At 38.5% G+C, this 21,270-nt stretch overlaps 1 protein-coding gene, 1 long non-coding RNA gene and 1 pseudogene across 5 annotated transcripts in view; 2 read left to right on the forward strand and 1 right to left on the reverse strand.

Moving 5' to 3' along the window:
• Positions 1 to 21,270, reverse strand: part of ACYP2 (acylphosphatase 2) — a 195,623-nt gene that overhangs the window by 16,415 nt on the left and 157,938 nt on the right. The window lies entirely within an intron of this gene.
• LOC100516605 (transcription and mRNA export factor ENY2 pseudogene) lies at positions 8,519 to 9,036 on the forward strand (annotated as a pseudogene).
• LOC146404796 (uncharacterized) lies at positions 13,404 to 17,830 on the forward strand. Its single transcript, XR_014841963.1, has 2 exons — positions 13,404 to 14,835; positions 14,955 to 17,830. It is a non-coding gene; the product is annotated as an uncharacterized LOC146404796 (long non-coding RNA).

Raw genomic sequence — 21,270 nt, forward strand, 5'->3', positions numbered from 1 at the left:
GCCGGCCTACGCCAGAGCCACAGCAACACCAGATCTGAGCCACATCTGCGACCTACACCACAGCTCATGGCAACGCTGGATCCTTAACCCACTGAGCGAGGCCAGGGATCAAACCCACAACCTCATGGTTCCTAGTGAGATTCGTTTCTGCTGCGCCATGACAGGAACTCCACAAATTTAAATATCTTACTGGATGACTTAAAACTGTTGTACTTTTCATAAAGAAATCTACAGCTGGATTAATCTCAGACAAATAAAAGGACATCATCAGTATATCCAAGTTAGCTATCTAGTGGGAGGTAACAAAGTGAAAGAGGGAAGAGTTAGAGGCTAAAAGGGAGTAGAGAGAAAAGGATTTAATGGAAGAGGTTGACAGACATGTATTGATTCCCTCCTCCAAGGTAAAATACCACATGATTTTAATATTGCATTCTGAAATGTGCTTGATTTCTCTCAAGCCATTAATAAAATGATTAAAGAATGTCTGATACTAGAATCAAAATGCAGTTTAATTAATTGCATTTCCCCTTTTGAACTGAAAGCTACCTATTTAGTAAATGGCTCTCAGATTTAGTTTTCCAAATAACTTTTAGATGAGACCAGTCAAAGTAGGCATATAAACCCAAACTCAGCAGAGTGATGTGCATGCATTTGAATTGAATTAAAAGTCTGAGATCTTCAAAGTTATAATCATGATAGCTAAAGACAGAAGATGGGTCCTGCTGTGGAAGAAACCAGGGTCCCTGAAATTGGGTCTAGAAAGTGCTATTTCATCTGACAATCATCCAAATAAGGACTAATGTTTGGGAACATCTTCTCATCACACACTATTCCTGCTACAGCTAAACATATCAAAGAAAGAAAGAAACTGGCTAGCAGCTTCCTATAGAATCCTGTGAGGAATCATAACATTGGTAGAGATGCTCAAGGTCTTCAGTGGTCTAGGAAATTGATCTTAAAGCTTCCTCTGAAATGATCAAGCGCAGGGGAACAAATCATGCTAACCAAATCCATAGGGGATCACCTTATAAAGTACAATACCATGTATTCATTTACATTGGGTACCCCATCCATCTATACAAGAATTTTTCAATTGGAGAAGCACATTAATGAGACAAAATAACAATAGTTGGCCTAGGAAATATATAATGATAAAACTTTCCTCCCTAGAAAACACTGAAATGGAGCTTTCAATAGCCTTTTATAAAACTAATACTACACCCACCACTTTTTAATTAACCTATCATTGCCTCACATAGGTTAATGAGGTTATGGCTTTCTTTGCAGTTACTGTGTTCCTGTTCAGAGGATATCCTTAGGTCACCTGGATTATACTGAAACATATTCCAGTACATCCTTGTTTCTAGGAAAAACCTATCACTTGTTGTACCATGTTTACAAGCCACACCTTAAGGTACTTTGCCTTGAAAGAAGTGATTTTACTTGTTTAAATTTCTTAAGACAATATCTCTGATATTTTTTCTAGATCTAGGAAAGGTGAAGGAAGTGACTTTTTAGCCAGTGACTCCTGGAGTAGCAGGTGACTGCAAGAATGCCACAGAGAGAGTACACCAGAAAGGGAATGTGCTGAAGCATCATAATGTCCTTCACGGCGATCCACAACAATTATCTCACAGAAACACACAGCCAATCTTCTCATTCGGGAATGTGCAAACATGTTGAACATTACCTAATTGTCCAAGGTGCACTCAAAACCTAGAGGCTTAAAACAATATCTTGCTTACAAGTCTACAGTGTGGGCAGAGCTTAGCGGGGAGAAGTCATCTCTGCCACACTCACAGTAGAGAGCAGTTCCGAGGCTGAGAACTGGAACAACTGCAAGTCTCAGTCCCTCACACCTGTGGCAGGTGAGCCTGGAAAAACCCAGTAACCTAGGGTTTGGAACAACAGACTCCTCAGGCATCTCTCCCTCATGATTTTGTGGCCTATCCAGCATGGTGGCTTCAGGGTGGCGAGACTTTTTACATTTCTATCAGTTCAGCAGTCCAAAGGCACATGTCCAACAGGAGGAGTGACACAAATGGGTGAGGACAATCTATTCTAACCTAGTCTTAGGGTCGGCCCCATTGCATGCAATCTGTTAGAAGCCAGTCACTAAGGCTGGCTCCTATTCAGGGGGAGGAGAATCAGACCTTACTTTTAGTGGGAGGAATGTCAAACAATTTGCGGATTTGTTTTTCACGATAGTTGAAAAATTATAGAAGGATACACATTTACTTATTTACGTATTCATAAATTCAACAAAGACTTACTATTACCATATACTAAATAAAGCATTGCTTTTTAACCTTTTGAAAATATTTTAGATAGTCTAGCTCCAGATGCCTTCCATTTGGACATGATTTTAGGTAGTAGGAAAGTTGTATTTTACTTTAGACCTATCACATAAAAGTACTCAAGCCAGCACAAAGTATCAGATGATGACAAATCATCCATTTGGAGAGGAAATATATTCTCAGCAGCACAAATGGGTCTTTATTAGAATTCATTAAAAGCCTGGGATAGTGGAAGACTAAATCCTCATTTGATACATATATTCTAGAAAAGGTCTGTGTAAAAGCAAATCATTTCTTCCACCAACTTTATACTTTCAGTGACTGACATATGAGTTTTCCTTTACTTCCAAGGTATTTCCCATTGCCAGTATGTGAAAGGATTAATTGAAGAGACAAAAGGTTATCAGAAAGCGCCAAAGCATCATACATTTTTTTGCCCTCATCTAACCTGACATTTCTCCTTCTCTCTACCTAGGCTTCAGGGACACCACCTTTTGTCTTCCTCCTACATCTCCAGGAGATCCTTATCAGTGGGAGTTCCTCTTACTTTGTTCAGTCCTTCCTTTGATGATCTCTAGGTTTCTGCTCTTAATCCCCTGCTCTCTTCATCTCTATCTACTCTTTGAATGATTTCCTCTATACCTAGATTTAGCATATAATCCACTATCTACTGAGTGGATTATGATACAATCAAGTGGGGAGGCTCCAGATTCATATAATCCACTATCTACTGAGCTTTCCCACTTGATTGTGTCATATCCACCTCTACCCACACCTCCCTCATCCAATGTGCTCTTCCTCCTGCATTCTGAAATTTGACAGAATCTGGGGAGTCTTAGACTCTCAACATCTGGGCACAGTCAACCACGATGTCCCACTGATTCTAACAATCTTCACTCTCTTTACCATCCTTGTTACCCTTGATTTACATCAGGCTCTTATCTGCCTACCAGGAATACAGTCAAGATTGGCTCTGAACACCACAATGGGGAATATTCAGGGAAGAGGCCCAGGCTGCCATAGAAGCTAAGTGCCATTGGTGGTGGTATGCAAGGGGTGGGGCCACCTTTGCAGCTTCCTTCCCTACACAGTCCCCTGCCTCTTTGGACTCTGGGGTAGGCTCCTGCCTGGGCTGGACTGCAAGTCCCCAACACAGTCATGCTCCCCCTCTTGTCAGAAGCAGGCCCTGCACCCCAACTGTGGTCCCACCCTACCTCCCCATGCACACTGACCACCGCCTTTCCCCCTGTGCACCTGCTGCCTCGGGAGTGGTGGCCAATGGGTTGCTCACATGTGGAGCACAGCTGAGCTCCAGGGGCCCTGCACCTAAATAGGAAGAGCTGAAACCTCTTTTCTTGGCTGTGTGAACATGGATTTACACCTCCACTGCCAGCCTTATAAATTCAGTGCTTGCTGAACGTCTGAACAGATGAATGTTCCCACAGCTGAAAGGGGTCTGACTTTAGCAGCTGTGGGCTTTGTTAGAGTGTACACACACTCACACAGGTTGGATCTGGCCAGAGTCTGAGCTGCTTCTACAGTTCTCACAGCAAGCCCAAGTGCATGAATACTGCAGCCCTGGGTCCTGATCTCAGTGGATCTGTGCTAGTGGCCCCAGAAAACAATGCCTGAGAGACACCAGGGCCAGTTACATAGCCATGGTTAAGATGGGGCTGAGGGCAATGCAAACAGTGGACTTTGTGAGCTTGCATAACAGGTAAAAGGTGACACAAAAGAGTACACTCACAGGTGAACAGCTCCAGTGGAGCAATACTCAGTGACTCTTCTCCCAGTGAGAGTGCAGAAATTCCTCCTAACTCACACTGCATATCAGAAACACAATTCAGAAACAGATCTGGGGGCTCCTATTCCAATAACTAAGGTGTAGACCCTGCCCCTTACAGGTCTGTGACAACCACAGAGCAAATAGGAGGCTGCACTCAATATCCAGTGCAGGCTCTGGTCACCACAACATCAGTCACATCTCTTATCAAGGAGATAATAGCCAGCATACACTGAGGAAAGAGGTGGCAGGTGTCCTAACTAAAAACATCCTTCATACCAAAAAAAAAACATTAAACCCAGACAGGCTGCCTAAAGTGGTATTGAGCCCAAAGCTACCTCTAAACACAACCTCTGAGATGGCCCTGCCCACCAGAGGGACAAGACCCAGCTCTACCCACCAGAAGTAGACACCAGAAGCAAGAGGAATTAAAACCCTTGCAGCCTGCAGAAAGGATACCACAAACATAGAAAGTTAGACAAAATGAGACAACAGAGAAATATGTTTCAGACAAAGGAACAAAGTAAAAACCCACAAAAACAACTAAATGAAGGAGATAGGCATCCTACCTGAAAAAGAATTCAGAGTAATCATAGAAAGGATGATCCAAGATCTCAGAAAAAGAATGGAGACACAGATCAAGAAGTTACGATGCACATCACAGATAGAGGATCTTAAGAGACTACTACAAGCAACTATATATGCCAATAAAATGGACAACCTAGAAGAAATGGACAAATTCTTAAGAAGGTACAACCTTCCAAGAATGAACCAGAAAGAAATAGAAAATATGAATAGGCTATCATAAGTACTGAAATTGAAACTGTGATTTAAAAACATCCAAAAAACCAAAGTCAGGACCAGTTGGTTTCACAAAGTAATTCTATCAAATGTTTAGAGAGGAGTTAACACCTATCCTTCTGAAACTATTCCAAAAAATTTCAGAGGAAGGAACACTCTCAAACTCATTCTGTGAGGCTACCATCACCCTGATACCAAAACCAGACAAAGATACCACAAAAAAGACAATTATAGACCAATATCATTGGTGGAATATATGCAAAAATCCTCAATAAATTATTAGCAAACTGAATCCAATAATACATTAAAAGAATCAAACACCATGATCAAGCGGGATTTATACAGGGATGCGAAGATTCTTCAGTATCTACAAATCAATGTGATATACCATATTAACAAACTGAAGAAGAATAAAAACCATATAATCATCTCAATAGATGCAGGAAAAGCTTCTGATAAAATTTAACACCTATTAATGATTAAAAACTCTCCAGAAAGTGGGCATAGAGGAAACATTCCTCAACATAATAAAGACCATATATTACAATCCGACAGCTAACATCATTCTTAATGGTGAAAAACTGCAAACATTTCCATTAAGGTCAGGGATAAGACAAGAATGTACCCTTTCACCACTTTTATTCAACATAGTTTTGGAAGTCCTAGCCACAGCAGTCAGAGAAGAAAAAGAAATAAAAGGAATCCAACTGGCAAAGAAGAAAAACTGTCACTGCAGATTACATGATATTGCACATAGAAAATATCATACATAGAAAAACCAGGCAACTACTAGAGCTCATCAATGAATTCAGTAAAGTTGCAGGATACATAATTAATACACAGAAATCTCTTACATTCCCATAGACCAACAACAAAAGATCAGAAAAAGAAATTAAGGAAACGATCCCATTTACTATCACATCAAAGAGAATAAAACACCTAGGAATGAATCTGCCAAAAGAGTGAAAAGACCTAGTAATAAAAGACCTATTAGCACTCTGCTAATGTATTTTTTTTTTTGGCTGTGCCATGGCATATGGAGTTCCAAGGGCCAGGGATAAGATCTGTGTCACAGCTGTGGCAACAATGGATCCTTTAATCAACTGTGCCAGACTGGGGATAGAACCTGTACCCTAGTGCTGCAGAGATGCCACAAATCCTGCTGCACCACAGCAGGAACGTAAAGACCTGTACTCTGAAAACTTAAGACACAGGAAAGAAATCAAAGATAACACAAGCAGATGGAAAGATACACCATATTCTTGGAATGGAAGAACCAATACTGTTAAAATGATGATACTACCCAAGGCAATGTACAGATTGAATACGATCCCTATCAAATTACCAACAGCATTCTTCACAGAACTAGAACAAAAATCTAAAAAATTTGTATGAAAACACCACAGACTCCAGATAGCCAAAGCAATCTTGAGAAAGCAAAATGGAAATGGACGAATTAGGCTCCCCAACTTCAGACTATTCTACGAAGCTATAGCAATTGAAACAGTACGGTTCTGGCACAAAAACAGAAATATAGATTAATGGAACAGGATAGAAAGCCCAGAAACAAACCCATGCATATGTGATCAATCTATGACAAAGTAGGAAAGAACATGGAGGAAAGACAGTCTCTTCAATAAGCAGTGCTATGAAAACTGGACAGCTACATATAAAAGAATTAAATTAGAACATTCTCTAATACCACATATAAAAAACTCAAATGAATTAAAGAGATAACTGTAAGGCCAGATTCTATAAAACTCCTAGAGGAAAAAAGAGGCAGAGCACTCTTTTTTCTTTTTTTTTTTTTTTTGTCTTTTTTGCCATTTTTTTGGGCCGCTTCTGCAGCATATGAAGGTTCCCAGGCTAGGGGTCGAATTGGAGCAGCAACCGCCAGCCTACGCCACAGCCACAGCAACGCGGGATCCAAGCCGTATCTGCAACCTGCACCACAGCTCACGGCAATGCCGGATCCTTAACGCGCTGAGCTAGGCCAGGGATTGAACCTGCAACCCCATGGTTCCTAGTCGGATTCGTTAACCACTGAGCCACGATGGGAACTCCTAGGCAGAGCACTCTTTAACATATATCCCAACAATAACTTTTTTATCTACCTCCTAAAGTAATGAAAATAAAAACAAAAATAAACCAATGGGACCAAATCAAACTTACAAGCTTTGCACAGCAAAGGAAGCCATTAAAAAAAACAAAAAAGACAATACATAGAATGTGAGAAAATCTTTACAAGTGAAGTAACTGACAAGGGATTAATGTCCAAAATATACAAACATCTCATGCAGCATTATATATATATATATGGGCAGGAGATCTATGTAGACATTTCTCCAAAGAAGATAGATGGCCAAACATCTCATGCAACATTATATATAATGGGCAGGAGATCTATGCAGACATTTCTCCAAAGAAGATAGATGGCCAAAATCCACATGAAAAGATGCTCGACATCACTAATTATTGGAGTAATGCAACTCAAACTATAATGAGTAATCACCTCCCACCAGTCAGAATGGCCATCACCAAAAAGTCTATAATCAATAAATGCTAGAGAGGGTGTGGAGAAAAGGGAACCTTCCTACACTATTGGTGGGAGTGAGTATTAGTGCAACTACTAAGGAAATTGTATGAAGGCTCCTTTAAAAACAAAATACAGAACTACCATATGATCTAGCAATCCCACTCCTGGACATATATCTGGAGAAAACCACAATTCTAAAAGATACATGAACCCCACTTTTCACTGCAGCACTAATTACAATAGTCAAGACATGGAAGTAACCCAAATGAGTCCAAGAGAGGAATGCATAAAGATGTGGTACATACATACAATGGAATATTACTCAGGCATTAAAAAAGAATGAGGAGTTCCCGTCGTGGCGCAGTGGTTAACGAATCCGACTAGGAACCATGAGGTTGCGGGTTCAGTCCCTGCCCTTGCTCAGTGGGTTAACGATCTGGCGTTGCTGTGAGCTGTGGTATAGGTTGCAGACGCAGCTCGGATCCTGTGTTGCTGTGGCTCTGGCATAGGCCAGTGGCTACAGCTCCGAATCGACCCCTAGCCTGGGAATCTCCATATGCCACGGGAGTGGCCCAAAGAAATAGCAAAAAGACAAAAAAAAAAAAAAAGAATGAAATATGCCATTTGTGGCAACATGGATGGACCTAGAAATTATCATACTAAATGAAGTACGTCAAACAGAGAAAGATGAAATCCTATGAGATGACTAATATGTGGAATCTAGTTAAAATGATACAAAAGAACTTATTCACTGATGGAAGCCTGAAAGGTAGTGGAAGAGGGAGTGACACCATGCCTGAGAAGGCAGTAGGGCTTCTAGAAGGTGTAAAAATGATCCCTTACCTTACAGAAATCTTAATAGATGATAGCTCTAGATCCTGACATTGGGGATTTAGGAGATTGTGCCAGCTGTTTTCTCAAGTTACTCACCTACTTGATTCCCAATCTCCGTATCTCCAAAATGAAAAGTTTGGTTTAAATCAGAGGTTGGCAAACTTCTTCTATAAAGGGCCAGACAATAAATGTTTTAGGTTTTGTGATCTGTATACTCAACCCTACTGTTCTAGTGCAAAAGTAGCCATAGACAACATGTAAACAGAAGGACTTGGCTGTGTTCCAACTTTATTTACAAAAACAGGAGGTCTAGGCAGCCGAAGAGAGTGGTAGGTAATGGTCATCAGCGCAAGGGTCATTTCATCACTGGAAAGGGACAGCCCTCGCCCGAGGTGGTGGCAAGATGAACAAAGATGTGCAGATGAGAGCAGTGATTAACCAAAAGTTGATAGAAACTGGAGAAAGAGAACACCTCCAAGAGTTGCTGAGAGCGAAATTAATTGAATGTGACTGGAAGGTTCAGTTGAAGGCACACTGTAAAGGTAATTAAAGAAAAAGGACTAGAACATGTTACTGTTGATGACTTGGTGGCTGAAATCACACCAAAAGGCAGAGCCCTGGTACCTGACAGTGAAAGAAGGAGCTCCTACGAAGAATAAGAACATTCCTTGCTCAGCATGCCAGCCTTTAAGATTGAATTAGATTGTGTTGTTTTGTAGTTTTATTTCTGAAAATAAAACTTGCCATAAATTAGGAATAAATTTTTTTTTTTGTCTTTTTGTCTTTTTAGAGCAGCACCCACGGCATGTGGAGGTTCCCAGGCTAGGAGTCTAATCAGAGGTGTAGTCACTGGCCTACACCATGGCCATAGCAACACCAGATCCAAGCCATGTCTGTGACCTATACTACAGCTCATGGTAACGCCAGATCCTTAACCCACTGAGCAAGGCCAGGGATCAAACCCACAACCTCGTGGTTCCCAGTTGGATTTGTTTCTACTGCACAATGATGGGAATTCTGGAATCAATTCCTCCAAATAAAATCCTTTTTTGTATGATGGTTAAAAAAATAAAAATAAAAAAATACAGGCAGTGGGCTGTATTTGGCTAAATGGGAAGTAATTTGCCAATCCCTGGTCAAGATGCCTTCCAGATTTACCAATCCATCGGTTCATGAAATAGTACTTCTCAAATCCTTTATGCTAGTTTTTAAATTTACTTTTGTTGTGGCTGGTTAGCTCAGTAAGTGTGAACATGAATTTTAAAAAGATAAGGTTTGTGGTTTGATTCATCATGGATCAGTTAGTTTCTCTGTTCCCTGATCACAGACTACACCTCACACTTTTCAACAAATTCATGACCCTGCTTGCAGCTAGGTAAAGCTGTGTGACTGGACAAATGCCATCCTTTCCTGCTTTTAAGGACACAAGCCCTGCAGGTGCTCCCCTAATGATGAGGCAGCAGCATCCTCTTTAACAATATCACTAAGTTCATTTCAGAAGAGCAACTTATTTTTAAGAAAACTTGTCAATGTCACAGCAGGCATTGGGGAATCTATAGGTAAACAGAAATATCTCATCACCTTTTAATAAACCAAATGGGCCTTTATGGTTACTAAGCAAAATAATGCTCCAAAAACATGCTGTTATGTATATGAGTTAAAACAGAAGCAACAAACTATTTTATGCCAATAGCAGCAATATCCAGGCAATAATACAGAGCCACAGTAATCAAGACAGTGTGGTACTGGTACCAAAACAGACATTTGGACAAATGGGACAGAATAGAGACCACAGAAATAAACCCAGACACCTATGGTCATTTAATCTTTGACAAAGGAGGCAAGAATATAAAATGGGAAAAAGAGTCTTTTCAGCAGGTGGTGCTGGGAAAACTGGACAGCCGCATATAAATCAATGAAAGTAGAACACATCCTCACACCATGCATAAAAATAAACTCAAAATGGCTTAAAGACTTATATGTAAATGAGACACCATTAAACTCCTAGAAGAGAACATATACAAAACATTATCTGACATCAACCTTACAAATGTTTTCTCAGGTCAGTCTCCCAAAGCAATAGAAATAAAAGCAAAAATAAACCAATGGGAACTAATCAAACTGACAAGCTTTTTGCACAGCAAAGGAAACCAAAAGGAAAACAAAAAAGATAACTTACAGAATGGGAGAAAATAGTTTCAAACCATTCAATTGACAAGGGCTTAATCTATAAAATATACCAACAACTTATACAACTCAACAGCAGAACAAACAAACAAAACAATAACCCAATTGAAAAATAGGCAAAAGATCTGAATAGACATTTCTCAAAGAAGATATACTGATGGCCAATAAGCACATGAAAAAAATCCTCAACATCACTGATTATTAGACAAATGCAAATCAAAACTACCATGAGATACCACCTCACACCAGTCCGAATGGCCATGATTAATAAGTCCACAAATAACAAATGCGAGAGGGTGTGGAGAAAAGGGAACCACCCTACACTGTTGGTGGGAATGTGAATTGGTACAACCACTATGGAAAACAGTATGGAGGTACCTTAGAAAACTAAATATAGAACTACCATGTGACCCAGCAATCCCACTCTTGGGCATATATCTGTACAAAACTTTCCTTGAAAAAGACACATGCACTCACATGGTCATTGAGCACTATTTACAATAGCCAAGACATGGAAACAACCTAAATGTCCATCAACAGATGAATAGATTAAGAAGATGTGGTATATCCATGCAATGGAATACTACTCAGCCATAAAAAAGAACAAAATAGGAGTTCCCGTCGTGGCGCAGTGGTTAACAAATCTGACTAGGAACCATGAGGTTGCGGGTTCAGTCCCTGCCCTTGCTCAGTGGGTTAAGGATCCGGAGTTGCCGTGAGCTGTGGTGTAGGTTGCAGACGCGGCTCAGATCCCACGTTGCTGTGGCTCTGGCGTAGGCCAGTGGCTATGGCTCCAATTGAACCCCTAGCCTGGGAATCTCCACATGCCACGGGAGCGGCCCAAGAAATAGCAAAAAGACAAAAAAAAAAAAAAAAAAAAAAAAGAAAGAACAAAATAATGCCATTTGCAGCAACATGGATGGAACTAGAGACTCTCATACTAAGTGAAGTAAGTCAGAAAGAGAAAGACAAGTACTACATGATATCACTTATATCTTGCATCTAATATATAGCACAAATAAACCTTTCCACAGAAAAGAAACTCATGGACTTGGAAAACAGACTTGTGGTTGCCAAGGGGGAGGGAGTGGGATAGATGGGGTGCTTGGGGTTAACAGATGCAAACTATTGCCTTTGGACAGGCTTGTGGTTGCTGTGAAGGTGGTGGGTGGCGAAGTGGGGTGGACTGGGAATCTGGGGTTAATAGTTGCAAACTACTGTATTTGGAATGGATAAGCAATGAGATCCTGATGTATAGTTAACTCAGTGGGTTAACGATCTGGCGTTGCTGTGAGCTGTGGCGTAGGTCGCAGACGTGGCTCGGATCCTGTGTTGCTCTGGCTCTGGCGTAGGCTGGCAGCTACAGCTCCAATTCGACCCCTAGCCTGGGAACCACCATATGCTGCTGGAGCGGTCCCAGCAAAAGGCAAAAAGACAAAAAAAAAAAAAAAAAAAATTTACTCCCTCTAATCTATCCTCTATAGGTACCTTGACTTTTCATTTGAAAATACAACTGTTTGTGTCTTTACAGAAAAAAATCTGTATCCTTAGAAAGCTGTACAAGATCCTTCACCATCTAGCCTTGGCCCCAGTAATGTATTTTCATCCATTAGAGTCTTCCACTTAGAGAGTCTAGTGTCTCCATATTGTTAGATCAGGTATTTCAGCCACCATTCTCCTTTGTTAATAACATAAACATGCTAGTCTAACAGTTTTCAATATTATAAAACTTACACATGGGGGGGAAAAACTCCTTGAAAAACCATGTTGGAGCTACTAAACCCACTGAAAAGACTTAATATCATTGGTAAAATATTATATGGTATTTAACTCAGGATGTCATTACCTCCTAGCAAGAGACATTGCCAGTACAATTTCAGCATTTGTTGTAACGACTTTGATCACAAAAGCCAAATTTTATATTTTGATCTATGTTCAGATTGTTCCTTCCCAAAGAAAAGAAAAAATAAGAAGAAACAATGCTTTTATTCCCTTGGGCATTTTTCAGACACTTCCATAATCTTTTTATTAATTTAAAATTGATACATGTTCATTGGAGCATTTTGAAAATAATTTGAAAACAAGAAAAGAAAGAAAGTTAGGAGTTTCCGTTGTGGCAGAAACGTATCCAACTAGCAACCATGAGGTTGCGGGTTTGATCCCTGGCCTCGCTCAGTGGGTTAAGGATCCGGTGTTTCCATGAGCCATGGTGTAGGTGACAGACATGGCTCAGATCTGACATTGCTGTGGCTGTGGCATAGGTCAGCAGCTACAGCTCTGATTTGACCCCTAGCCTGGAAACCTTCATATGCCCTGGGGGGAGGGGGGAGGAAAAAAAAAAAAAAAAAGGAAGAAAGCTATCTGTATTTCCAAAGGTAAATGTAATGAAATCCTTGAAGCAAAATCTTTACCTACATCCTCACTGATACCTTAGGATAAATTTTTAGGAGTAGAATCACTGAGTCACATTTTATCTAATCAGGCAGTACATGCAAAATGTACAAAAACTCAAAAAGAACAATAGATATTTAACGAAAAATAAGCCTCCCTTTCTTTCCTCCTCCTCCTTCCTAGGAGGCAGCTACTTTTAGTAGTTTTATTTTTTCAGAAATACTTCAGGCGTTTATAAGCTTATACATATGAATCCTCTAGCACACATGTTAAGAAATTGGTAAAATTGTTTCAGTAGTGAAATTTGTAATTTTATGTGCTAGATAATCACAGGCATAAAACTTTCCACGATAAGGCAATAATGAGTTATATCATTCTGTATTATCATTTAATTTAGATTTTTATATAATCACTTAACTAATATTTTTATCTTCATTGGACATTTTTAAAACTTTTTATTACAGAGGTTTCAAACACACCCAGAAGTACAAAAATATAATGAAACTACAAGTACCCATTTCATATGTACCTTATAAGGCTTTTAATAAACAATGCTAAGGTTTTCTTTATAAAGTTTTTTTATTGATTTATGCTCCTAATATGAGATTTACATTATCTTCATTTTTGTACTGTTAAATTTTATAGCTGCTGCAACCAATGTTATATGTATATCTCTTTTAAAAATGATTTTTGTTTTTTCCATTATAGTTGGTATACAGTGTTCTGTCAGTTTTCTACTATACAGCAAAGTGACCCAGTCACACATACAGGTATATATATATTCTTTTTCTCACAATATTCTCCATCATGTTCCATTACTGAGTAAGGCCAGGGATCGAACCCACAACCTCATGGTTCCTAGTTGGATTCGTTAACCACTGCACCATGACGGGAACTCCCAGACGGAGAAAATATTTTAAAAGTATACCTAGAACATTTATAATTACAATTTCTTTAAAGGAACTTCTAACAAAGACAGAAAGGGCAAACACTAAGCTATTTAAGTTTCGGCTTTAATTTTTCTCCAGAAAAAGATGTATGATATATAAATAACATTCATAGCAATTGCTATGTAAATAACTATAGCAGATATAATTAGGGATATGCTTAATGTTGCATTTTATTGTTTGACCACATATTAACTAATAAGAAATTACATTAAATTGGAACTTTATTCTTATCAAATAGACAAACCAGGCAGGGCTTGGATATTTACTACAAAACAGCACATGCTAACATTCCAAACTCTCCTAAATGTAATTCACTTAATGTGTTAGATTCTTTAAGTCTGCTTAACCATTTCTCAGAGCTTGATAATTCCTTAGCAAGAGGATTGTTAAATACCTACAAAGCTGATCCTCACTCTGCGAGCTAAAGGTTTCCCCTCCTAAGAGCCTCAGAAAGCACATCCCTGGGGTTGCTGAAAGAAAGCACTAGATCTCCCCATTCCTATCTTATTCCAAGAGTGTAGGGGAAATGTCTTAAAAATGGTTTTCTCTCCTGATCTAATACCAGGAGCTAGAAATAGTCAAGTAGTACTAGTTTCATTTCAAAATTAAAACCTGTTTAAAATGTAATTTTTATGCAATTGTCACCTCTGTCCCACAAATCTAGTCCCTTGTTTCCTATCACTAAGAGTGACATAGAGTGAGATATGCAACAGATATTGAGAGCCAACTAGTCACATGTTACCAGAAAAGTACACTTGGATCCGGGTTCACATTGGTCTGGTTGTCTTTTAGAGAACAGAGTTGAGCTCACACAATTCAAGGGCTTATCTGAAATTTAACTTGAATAAATGCAGACGAGCAGCCCCATTAGAGTCATCGATTAGAGCGGGATCATTTTAACTTAAGGTCAAAATAAACTTTATTGGTGCATTTATTAACATTAAGTTGTTTCACTGAGGAATTTTTTTTTCTTTTTCTTTCCTGTCTTACCTTGCACAGAACTTTAATATTAGGAAGACTGAAATATAATCTAGAGAATTCAGGATTATTTGCTATGTAAATAACTATAGCAGATATAATTAGGGATATGCTTAATGTTGCATTTTATTGTTTGACCACATATTAACTAATAAGAAATTACATTAAATTGGAACTTTATTCTTATCAAATCTCAGTTCAGGTTGCCATGGCATTTTCCATAACTGATCCCTGTACCCCCTCTTACAAACTAAAATAACATTGAGAATGTAAAAATTATGCACATGATGAATAAGTTATTACCAAAATTTAGTTAAAATGATGTTTTCCTTTTCCTGTTCTGGGACAATAAAGCTAAATGCTATTACAAAGTGGTAAAAAAAATTGAGAGGCAAAGACACTGGTGACTTTAATGCCTGTTTCTCAAATTGCAACTGAATGTAGATATTTTGGTTTAGTCAAAAGATATGGAAAGCACAGCCAAAGATCTTTAGTGTGGCAACACAAAATTGCTGCTTCCATGTCGTTCTCCTTTGTATCTGTGTTAAGAGAAACTGTTCTGGTCTAAGTAATGTTTCTTTTCCTGCAAACACTGTAGCTCATACAAAACAGTCTGATTCCTTTAGCTTTGCCCTCATATGCTTCCTTTTATATAAAAACTTAGTTTAAAAAATTTGACATTTAAGTAATTTCAACAAAATTTCCATTAATTTTCCAATCAATTTCCCTAGATTTTTGTTTCAGAGAACAATAATTTTATAGTCTCAATATGATGCTGGTCTTTGTGAAGCTTAAGAGACAAAACCAGACACTTGTATATGCTGCAAATTCCTGTTTTTATTCCAAAAATAACCTTTATAGCTTTTGGCAGTATAGGTCTTCCCTCCTCACAGCCTTTGGCTGGAGATGGCGGAGGGGGCAGGAAGGTTGTTGGGAGATGTGTTCACTAGTTTTCAGACAAATAAATTAAGATTTTGAAATATTAACTAATGACTTCAATGAGATTTTAAGTGTAAAATCAGTAATTATAAAATCCACAGATTATATGACTCCCCCAAAGGCTACATACCATCCTTTGGATTTTTTTAGCATAAAAAAGAGAACATGTTGTTAATAATGTGCAAGTAATTTTATTGCGTCTTCTAAACGTGCGTTTAAAACACTGTGTGTTTATGGAGTTCCTGTCATGGCTCAGTGGTTAACAAACCCGACTACCTTCCGTGAGGACATGGGTTTGATCCTTGGCCTTGCCCAGCAGGTTAAGGATCTGATGTTGCCGTGAGCTGTGGTGTAGGCTGCAGAAACAGCTCAGATCCCGCATTGCAGTGGCTGTGGCACAGGCCTGCAGCTACAGCTGTGATTGGACTCCCAGCCTGGGAAATTTCATAAGCCATCAACATGGCCCTAAAAGACACAAATAATAAATAAATAAATAAATAAAACAAACACTGTGTGTTTAAACTATAGACAGGAACATAAGATTTGGTCATTTTCTACCACATGCCCAGAGATATTAAGGCATGCTCCACACGGTTCATCATTTATTCAAAATGGAGTTTAGACAGGCTCTACTTTTATTAAATTTGAAGTCACAATTTTGTCATACTGTTGCTAGAACAGCAGCACAAAGATAAAAATGGCCCAAAAAGCTTTGTTAGAGGAAAGTTCTACCTAGCATGGCTCCCAACCTAGATCCTTTCTAGACTTCCTGCTTTCCTAACCTCAATTCTTTGTTCTTTTCTGATGAAAACAAGCTGACCTTTGCTAAGCATCTTCTTCCAAAAACACTGATGACAAATGCTATCTTTATAAAAGATTCCACAGTTGAAATGTGAAATGGTGTTTTAGGGGCCCCCTGAGGAGCCTGTGTTCTGGCATTGAAAATCTCTTGTGAAAAGAGTATTAAGACTATTTTCTTCCATTGGTTTGTCAATTCATTCATTCATTCAGCATCAACAAATAACCACTGAGTGCTTGTTATGTGCAAAGCAGTATGAGTGATTCAAGGATGTGGAAAGCACAGTCCTTATTTGGAGGAATCTGCAGTCTTGAAGACAAGAAAAGTGTAAGGTGCACTCAACAACAGTCAGCCTTCCAAAACTGGATCATTTATCTGATTCTTTCATTGTACAAATGAGGGAGTGATAGCCCAGAGAGGTGAAATGACCTGCCCAAAGTACACAGCTGGTATGGACATCTTTGGGAGAATGGCAAGAGCTCTCTAGCTGTGGAGCAGGCCACTTACTCCATCACTCACCGATGGTCCTGGACAAATTAATCAACTGATCTAAGCCAGACCTACAAGGCTGATACCTAGGTTGAAAGGCTGATGAGAAGGGGAGCAGAGACTCTCTCTAGGTCTGCTTTCACTTATGTTTACTCTGACCCAGAAGCAGCAAGTGTGAAGAGTGTATACATGATAAAGATGAAAGTGAGCTGATGCAGCTTCTCCACCCCTCCCCAGTTCCTCAGACCCTCGCCCAAAGTTCAGTGGTCAAGGCTGCCCACAGGGAGCATAAAGCTGTTAGGTTAAGGACTCCAGAGGCTCGGGCCCATGACCTTTCACATACAGAATGCTACAGTTAAGATCCTGCCATCTCCCATTTCTTCTTGTTTTAGGGGGCCTAGCTTGCACCAGCCTTGGCTTCTCTATTCCTGCCAAACATCAATTCCCTTATCTATAATATTCAAAAATATATATACACTGTAGGCTAGTCTAAGACTTATGCAAAATGGACTATGTAAAGTGCCCAGCATGGTGTTGGACCTACAGAAGGTGCTTCAAAGACGACTTTCTTAGTTGAGGAACTGACAGTAGGGTTCAGGTTTCCTGACTCTCATCCTAATGCTCTTCTTAATAATACACAAATGGCAAATTCCATTTAGTGAGTATTCACTCTGTGCCAATGGAATGATACATTAAAGGGAGAGATGGCAGTAAACATCACATGTCTAGAAATCCTAAGAACTCTGTTTAAATTTGTTATCCTATGAGTTTATCAAAGTGACCAGGTTTATAATGAATATGCCATAATTAGGGGCTTTATTCATCAGTTCAATAATATAACAAAAAGGAAAGAAATTTCATTCAAAATAGAAAAAAAAAAGAGGGGAGATGGATAAACTTAACAGAATTGCCTATGATAGTTATAAAGAAAACTATCAAGACTTATGAGCAATATGTCAAGAAAACTATAAAGCTGTATTGGGATATATAAAACAAGATGAACAAATTAAGATATATACCATGTTACTATATTGAAAAAAAAATTTCACCAAGTAAAATTTACTATTTCTGGGGGGCCCTGCTTGCAGCATATGGAGATTCCCAGGCCAGGGATCCAACCTGCACCACCGCAGCAACCTGGGCTGCTGCAAAGACAACACTGGATACTTAACCCACTGTGACACAAGGGAATTCCCCCAAATTTACTATTGAATGTTAAAATTCTGCACTAACAAGGAAACCATGAGTTATAATGCCAATCTATTTCCCAGGAAATCCTAAAACAAATTCTAAAAGTATACATTAATTAAATGAGTAAAATAAAGAAGTGTGGAACATATAAAAATCAATTTAATGTATTATACAATCATCATAAAATTAGGGAAAATAACATTTAATACTTGCCTAATTCTATTTAATAATTACCTAATTACACTTTAATAACTGCCACGATAACTGGCTGACAAACACAAAACAAAATGTGACTTAGATCAGCTCTCATACCACATTACCAGAATAAGCCCCTAGTGGATTACAGAATAAATATTTGCTTTAATTCTTAGAAAAGCTATGAGAAAAAAATCAAATATTTATGAAATCTTTAGAGGGATAGTATCTTTGACAAGCTTAGAGCAGTAATGAAAATCACAAAGGGAAAAGTAAATATCTCAAAGACATCAAGCAAAGATTGTTGTAACATAAAAACAAACAAGAATGGAAAAATAATTTGGAAACATTTGTATAGGTCATGATAGAAAAGAAGTTAGAATATGTAGTATGTGAATAACTTCACTTCAAAAATATTAAAACCTCAAGATGGAGTTCCCATCATGGCTCAGTGGTAATGAACCTGCCTAGTACCCATGAGGTTGCAGGTTTGATCCCCGGCCTTGCTCAGTGGGTTAAAGATCTGGCATTGCCATGAGCTGTGTTGTAGGCTGCAGATGTGGCTCAGATCCTGAGTTGCTGTGGCTATGGTGTAGGCCACCAGCTACAGCTCTGATTCAACCCCTAGCCTGGGAACTTCCATATGCCATAGGTGTGACCCTAGAAGAAAAAAAAGAAAGAAAAAAAATTACAACCTCAAGAGATTACCATAATATTGCTTTAAATGGCCAAAGAATATAAATATGCATTTCACTTATGAAGGAATACAAGTAAATTATACACATTATTAAGTTCCTGGCAAGATATTTTCTTTGGCAGCGTCTATGGTGTGTAGAAGTTCCCTGGCCAGGAATTGAACATGTGCCACAGCAGTGACAACACCAAATCCTTACCTCTAGGCCACCAAGGAACTCCCTTGGAAGGATATTTATCATTGCAAAATACTGGAAACAAACAAAATGTCCAATATAAATTATACTATCAATTCAATAAACTATTATATAGCCAATAGAATTTTAACTATGAAAACTAGAAAAATTGTTATTATTTAATGGTAGAAGGGAGCCATATAATAAGAATACTTATTATGCACATCAAAAAAGGCAAAAATGAAAAAATTACTACTGACAAAGTACAGTGGAATTGTGGTTTATAATTTTTTGTAAATAAGATTGAGAAGGAAGCAGGAAACCCCTATACTAGTAGTTGAACAATACTAGTTATTAAAAACATTAGAGTCTCACATATATTGCATTTTTCAACATATAGATGAAAGCAAAGAGGAGAAACCAGGAGGATCTTTCACCAAGCCAGAACCCTCCAGAGAGCACTCACATTTCCCAAAGGCACTGGAGAATGCAAGAACACACTCTGAGAATCAAGTGTGTGATTTTATCCTACCTTAGTCAACGGAGCCTTGTTCGGGTCTGTTCATACCATGATTGTCTTTTTCCTTCCTGAAGCCTTATTTTTACCATAATACTTGCTTTTAAAGTTTGCCTGGATTTATACAAATGCCTTCTTTTACATGTGAATTTTTTTGTCATTTTTAATAGACCTCTATTTATTTTTACAGTCCTTTACCCTCTCTTTCACTGCCTCCCACATATAAGGCATAATTTAGATTAGGAATTAAGAACTGACACAGATTTGAATCCTGACTCATTTATGTGACTTTGGGCAAATTACTTATTTGTAAGTCTTGGAGATTTTTATCTCTAAGATAGAAATAATAATATTTCATGGAGTAATTATGAGGTTTAAACAAAGGAGACAATTCATGTAGTATACTCAGTATAGTACCTACTTGTAACACTGTAAACTCCAAGGTAATGACATATAAACACGGTACTTGAAATGCCAGTCAAAATTTTAACTATTAAGAAAAAAATTAAAACTTAAAACCGGAGTTCCTATTGTGGCTCTGCGGGTTAAGAACCCAACATAGTGTCTGTGAGGATGGGGGTTTGATCCCTGGCCTCACTCGGTGGGTTAAGGACCTGGCGTTGCCACAAGCTGTAGTATAGGTCAAAAATGAAGCTTGAATCCAGTGATGCTGTGGCATAGTCAATAGAACCTTAAAATGGTCTATTTCTTTCCATACATTTGGTAGATCAAGAGAGTCATGGCTTAACTGAAAAAAGGAATTTCCCTTATTTTTCTGTCCTGTGTTTGTCTTTTTAAAAATGCCTTGAATCCTTTATGGATTGGAGTCATGTATAAATAAATAGATATACCAAGTTTCCTTAATCAGTAGCACTTTAACTGAAAATTTTCATTTATTCAAGTTGGAGAGAAGACAAAGAAAACGCATTTATTCAGTTATGACTTTGTGAGTTTAACAGCCCAACCACCTCATTTCACTACTGAAGGCTATGAAGTGATCAAAATCAAATTATAGAACTATTTGATGTAGTTCATATTTAAACTTTTGAAATGAAAATGAATCCCAGGTGAAAAGTTCAGGTAGCGAGGAAGGGGCATTTTAAAGGAATTAAAATGTGGTGGCTTAGGTTCAAAGTAACTATGGTTGGCAGAAAATCAAGGCTTTCCATACTGTGTCTTAGGCAACGTCAGTGACTAGAGTGTAGGTTTTCTGTATGTGTGTTTTTTAACACTCCTTGAAATTGGTAAGTGTCATATGAGCATTACTTGGACTTTATTTGAATTTATTTGAATTTCAACAGCTACCAACAGATGTGCTTAGAATGAATAGGCCCCGATTCCCAAATAGCACAGTATTTCAAATCTATTTTCAACTCTGAAATGAGAGCCGACTCCAGGAAGACAGCTCTGAACCTTTTTCCCAGCTGCAGAAATAACTCCTCTTGTTGCCTCTCTGACCTACACCAAGGGAAGCAGCTTGAAAAGATGTTCTTTTGCCAACAATCACTTTACCA

Source organism: Sus scrofa, chromosome 3, assembly GCF_054392235.1.
Source record: "Sus scrofa isolate SSC_HxYL_T2T_F1_AM1 chromosome 3, Sscrofa_HxYL_maternal_Yorkshire_Landrace_v2.0, whole genome shotgun sequence".
NCBI classification, from domain to species: Eukaryota; Metazoa; Chordata; class Mammalia; order Artiodactyla; family Suidae; genus Sus; species Sus scrofa.